General features: G+C 37.8%; 1 long non-coding RNA gene across 1 annotated transcript; it reads right to left on the reverse strand.

The window, feature by feature from the left end:
• Window positions 1-1,971: 1,971 nt before the first annotated feature.
• LOC145796643 (uncharacterized) lies at window positions 1,972-4,775 on the reverse strand. Its single transcript, XR_014337128.1, has 3 exons — window positions 4,576-4,775; window positions 3,572-3,610; window positions 1,972-2,211 (listed from the first exon to the last, which is right to left on the reverse strand). It is a non-coding gene; the product is annotated as an uncharacterized LOC145796643 (long non-coding RNA).
• Between the last annotated feature and the right edge of the window lie 1,082 nt (window positions 4,776-5,857).

Here is a 5,857-nt window from a genome sequence, read left to right on the forward strand (position 1 = left end):
CCTTTAAATTACCCAATAAATTATTCAGCAAATTCTCTGTAAATTAATTATTAAATTCCATGTAAAATCTCAGAAAATTTCTCAGTAAATTCTCAATAGATGATCCAGTAAATTCCAAGTAAATTCTCAATAAATTAGTTAGTAAATTCTCGATAAATTCCCAGTAAATTACTTAGTGAATTCTCAGTAAATTTCCAGCAGATTCACAGCAAATTACTCAATAAATTGCTCAAGAAATTCTCATTATATTACTGTGTAAATTCTCAATAAATTACTCGGTAAATTCTTAGTGAATTCCCAGTAATTTCCTCAATAAATTTCTAGTAAATTCCCCACGAAATTCTCAGTAAAGTGCTAAGTAAATTCCTAGTAAATTACTAAGTAAATTACTCAGTACATTTGTAGACACCCCATTTTTTACCGTCCTCAAGACTTGGACGTCACCGTTTGAACACCCGGTGATTATCCATGTTCGTGTTCGCTTGGAGTTCCCGGAGGTCTCGGCTACGTGCCTTGCCTCAGGATCTCCGAATTCGACCGTTTAGTGTCTGGTTTTGCACCAAATACTTGCATTTTGCCATGGAGGGGCAGGGAATGCCTTGTAAGGCATCCCTACACACCACCGGCCATGGCCAGAGGCCACCGGCTGGTTTTTGCTGCCACTGGCAATGTATATTGCCGGTCGGCACTATTTATTGCCGGTCGGCACTCCCTTTTGCCAAAATGGCATCTTTGGCCGGCCGACTACTGTGCATCTGCTTTTGCAGATATTTTATCACAGCTATCTTGCATTTGGCTCCCCTCTATACACGTGTATGGAGGGATCTCCCTCTTTAGAAGCTTGTCTTGTAAGCTTTACAAGACAAGAAGCTCTATAAGAGGAGCCCTTCTCTCCCTTGCTTAGGGTTGTAGACTTTAGACATTTTAGAGATAGAAAACACAGGGGAGAGCTCTGGTTTTAGGGTTAGGGTTTGATACATATTCTATCTCTCTTTCCCTCTCTTGAGTGTTCTAGTTGTTTTAGTCCATACTATTGCACACAAACACCTAGTGTTTCACCTTCCTTTGGCTACTGAGGTTCTAAGGGGCTGGTTTTGGTGTTTTGGAGCTGGATTCAAGCCAAGGAGGGCTGTTGGAGCACCATTGTTGAAGGGGTCTTCAAGGGTAAGAAACTTCCATTTTATTCCCTATTTTTGCATTGCTTTTCTACCTATCTTAGAGCTGTTTTCGTGCTTATTGTATAAGACAAAAAAGTTCTGTTTTTTAGCCCTCTTGATTGTTTATTAAGAGTGTTTTGTGGTTTGGATTTGTTTGACCCCTCCTAAGCCTTGTAAGGCTCCCTTTTGTGCTATTTTGTGCAAGTTTCGAGACTTTGGTGTTTGGGCCTCTTCACCACTGAAATCTTAAGGGATTTCAGTGGCAAAGATGGTGCCTTAAAGTCTCCAAAAGGGGAAGGCCACCCCCTCCCCTTGTTGTCCTTGAAAGGGACCCTTTTTGGCCTCTTGAGGGAGCATCATGTTAGAGTGTGTATTGATTATGTCTTGGCTGTTTTCCATGCTTAATATGTCATAATATACCTCTGTTTTTTGTTGGTTTTGGTACACCATGCATACTTAGCATACCTACCATGTAATGCCTTGTTATTGCCTTAATATGCCTTAGGTTGTTAACCTTTGTTCAAGCATGTTTTAGGCTTAGTCTTGTGAAGCTTTTGTGCATATTTTGCCATGTTTAAGGTCTGTCCTAGGTTGTTTGGGTCGGATTTGGCATGCTTAGTATAGCTATCACGCCCCAAACCCGCCCCTAAAAGTTTGGGCATGACCTATTCGGAAACGGACATGTAACCTGGTAACATAACATACGGGGCCTTATCGGAAGCACGAAAAAAATGGATATAATGAAACAAATAAACTCCATTGAGCTACTTCTACATGCCAGGATCTCGTTCATCACATGCATTATAGTGGATAGATAAAGTTCCAACTATAACCCGGAGCATATACATACACATTTACAATGCCAGCCCCATGATTGGGCGTATACAAAAAAAATGAACATGAAAGTATATACAACAACCTTAGAGGGACACCCATAAGCAAGTCAACATCTTAACAACTTGACAAAATAAATGGCTTATATAGTGCCTGGACATACGAAGGTTGACAAAAGAAAGCGGACATCTTGGCTAGGACTGACCACCTGGTTGCTGACCTACAGAAACAGACATAATAGAGAGTGAGCCGGGCTCAGTGAATAGTAATACATAAATAAAATGATGCTTAACTTGAAACATAATACATGTCAATGTAATAGTCTGATTCTGTGCTAAGTACATAACGGCCTTAGGCCCAATCTTGCAACATAAACTTGATGGCTATAAGCCCTTGAAATGTGGTGGCACGAGGCCCTTGAAACATTGGCATAAAGCCCTTGAAACTTGTTTGACCTTGTAGTATATTCAAACTTGTAACATATACTTGAAACATACCTGAGCATACTTGAACATCATTCATTAATTCAAACGGAACATATTATAACTAGAGTGTTTCTTGTTATATTCTGTCATTTTCGTACGCTTAACAATAAGAGACTAATTCACATTCTCATGAGAGTCACATAATAATGCTAAACTTTGCACTTATATCGTAGATTCTGAATAACTTCCAATTCATAAGCAACATAGCAAAATAACTTCAAATTCATATGGATACACATGGCTACTCTTATATTTACTCAGAATCTATTCTTCAAGAATGAACATAAATTCTTTTGGGTAAATGACTTAATTCACGTGTTCTATTAATCAATAGTATACACCGTTGTTTAATCGTTCTTATATGTTAACATAGTTGCCTTGCCTTGTAATTAATAGAGTCCTAATGGTAACCGTTACATCATTCCCACGAGTTGACATAATTAACGTAAAGTTAATAGGACAAAGTAAGCACATTTTCATTAGATTACAGATGACTTTATCGGTTTCACAATTCCACCGTTCGGCCCTTGGCCTGAGGGGTTCACACATTCACGATAGCCTTTAGGTTTCATAGATTCACAACTCATCACATCGGCCTTCGGCCCTTTGGATTCACAAGTTCACAAGTTTGGCCCTTGGCCTCATAGCTTCATAATTTCACAAATGGCCCCTGGCCACATAGGTTCATAGTTCACAAATGGCCCCTGGCCACATAAATTCACAAGTCGGCCCTCGGCCTCATAAATTCACAAGTCGGCCCCCGGCCTCATAAATTCACATATACATAAATTAGCTTTTGGGTTTCATAGGTTCACAATTCGGCTCTTGGTTTCATAGTTTCACAATTCACAACTCGGAAATTCATACTTCACAAATGGCCCTCGGCCACATCGTTTCATATTTCACAAGTTGGTGATCCATACTTCACAAATTCGAGATGCATATTTCACAAATCCTTTTTGATGTTTCCATAATTTCACAATATTTACGTAGCATACATAACATACATGTCAACATAATTCTTATGACGAAGATCATAACGTCGATAACAATAATTATTAATGGTTAAAGATATATCGAAGTACTACTACTCACAGTGCTACAACGGAGTGCTTGGCCCTCCTGAAGTATGCCCTGTACACATATATAACTTAGTCATTAGTTCTCTTTCCTTCCTTTATTATTCTTCACAAGCCTACCATTATCCATCCATTATACCACAATTTCCTCCATCTCAATATATCTATATATAGAAATAGAAGATTACCATTCTTACAAAAACAATATGGAATTTTTAATCAATCACTTCGATTTCAAGATAGGAAGGAATTGTATGGACATCTTCCATATTTTTCCAAAAATAAATCATTCTCTTGATTTTAATAACTAAGCAAGCCCACAAGTATTTAGCAAAATAATTTGGGATTAACCCATTTTGGAAAACTCTATATTTTAGGTCACAAAAATCAAAGTCAACATAGTCAATACCATCTCACATAATCACTACAATTCAACATAAGCAACATGATTCAACTCAACATCATTAAATATAATTCAACATAATTCAAGAGAAATTCTTAAATTCCATTTCAACATTCCAAAACCAAGTTCATATCATTCATACCATTAATAGATTATTTCCCCAATTTTCCCTTCACATGCTAGCATGAATTCCAATATTCATAACAAAGTTCATTCGCAAATTTTAAACATAATTTTCAAACATTTCCAAATTCTAATTAAACTTGAACACATATAATTCAATACCTCAATTTCATTATGCTACTTTCAATTTGGGCCAAATCATTGGGTATCATCATTACTCAACCTAGGGTTTCAAGAAAAATGAGGATTTTTAACAAAAATTCACACTTCTTAAATTACCACTTTTAATTCCAATTTTCCCAATGATTCTACATCTAGGATTCACAATTCATCATTTTAACCCACCAATTTAACTCCCAACATCTTCAAACCATAAAACCCCAAATCTCATACTATACACTACAAGCTCTAAACATGGAAATTTTGTATTTAGATAATAAAATGTCACAAATCTATCTATGGATATAAGTATTGAAGCGTATTCAAACCATTACCTCAATAATCAAGCAAAGAAGTGAGCTTGAGAAGAAGCCTTCACAAATCCAAGTTCTAATCGGGTAAAAACATTGATCCTCCCTTGTTCTCCATCCTTGATGCCAAAAACCATGGTGGATCATGAGCAAAGTAAAGGAATTCAAGGATTTGGGGCTAGGGTTTCGGATATGGAAGAGGGGAGAAGAAGAGCGGAAAAGAAATTGCAAGAAATGGCCCCAAAATCCCGTTTTTAGAGCTGCTGTCCCGCACAGGCCGCACGTGCGGCACTATTCCCCGCACGTGCGGCGCTATTCCCCGCACGTGCGGCTCTGCTTCCAGCACAGATGTGAAAATTTCAAACGGGTATAACTCTCTCATCGGGACTCCGTTCTAGGTCGTTCTTGTGTCCAAATCGAAGCCCCGGAAATAAGCTTTCCAATGGTTCTAACCTCACATTCAAATTCAAAGTGTGGAAAAAGAAAAGGACAAATGAATGACGGCTGATCGTAGATTAACTATTCGAATTAAATTCGTTGGTCCAATCTTACTTTACCATCATACCACCACCTCAAACAATAACCCAAAATAAGGTAAGAACATTCCAAATACACTATTAAGAATGTCAAAAATGAACCCATGCTCGAGCGGAGGGTAAAAAAAAATTTCAAGCCGATACAATAAAGGTCGCCATAACTCAGCAGATAATTCTTTAATTCCGATAGATATAGTTGAATTAAAACACATTAAACCCTAATTAAATAAGGATGACTTTCTATACGCATTTTGGGGTCATTACAATAGCCCCTTTGCATTCCGGCTTGTTGGCATTAAGTATTTGAGTGTATAGCATGCCATTCTTGCATTGATTTAGTGGTTTGGGACTACCCACCATGTCATTTCAGTCCACTTAGCATGCTTATATGCTTCTATTTCATGACCATTTTGATGCTTCAAGAGTTGATGTTTCATACTTCATGTTTATGCCATTGTGTATGCCTCTAGGATTAGGTCATTTGGATGCCATCTAAGTGGTTCTTGAGGCTTGCTTTTGCATGATTTGGGACTGTTTTGATTCAATTTGGTCATTTGCTTCATGAGTCATATGGTCATGTTTTAGGTCCTTGGGTTTCGTTGTATGCATAGCTTGCATTGGTAGGTTAATTTGGCATGATTTCCTACATGTTTTCAAGGCTTATAATGCATGTCATATGTCCATGATTATTCCCTTTTAAGTGTGCTTAGAAGTGGTCCTTTGATGCTTAAGCATTTAGGCCTTAAAATGTGCATGCGTGTATGTGTGTT

The sequence above is a fragment of the Camellia sinensis genome, chromosome 8 (genome assembly GCF_055761805.1).
Source record: "Camellia sinensis isolate YWXY chromosome 8, ASM5576180v1, whole genome shotgun sequence".
Taxonomy (NCBI): Eukaryota; Viridiplantae; Streptophyta; class Magnoliopsida; order Ericales; family Theaceae; genus Camellia; species Camellia sinensis.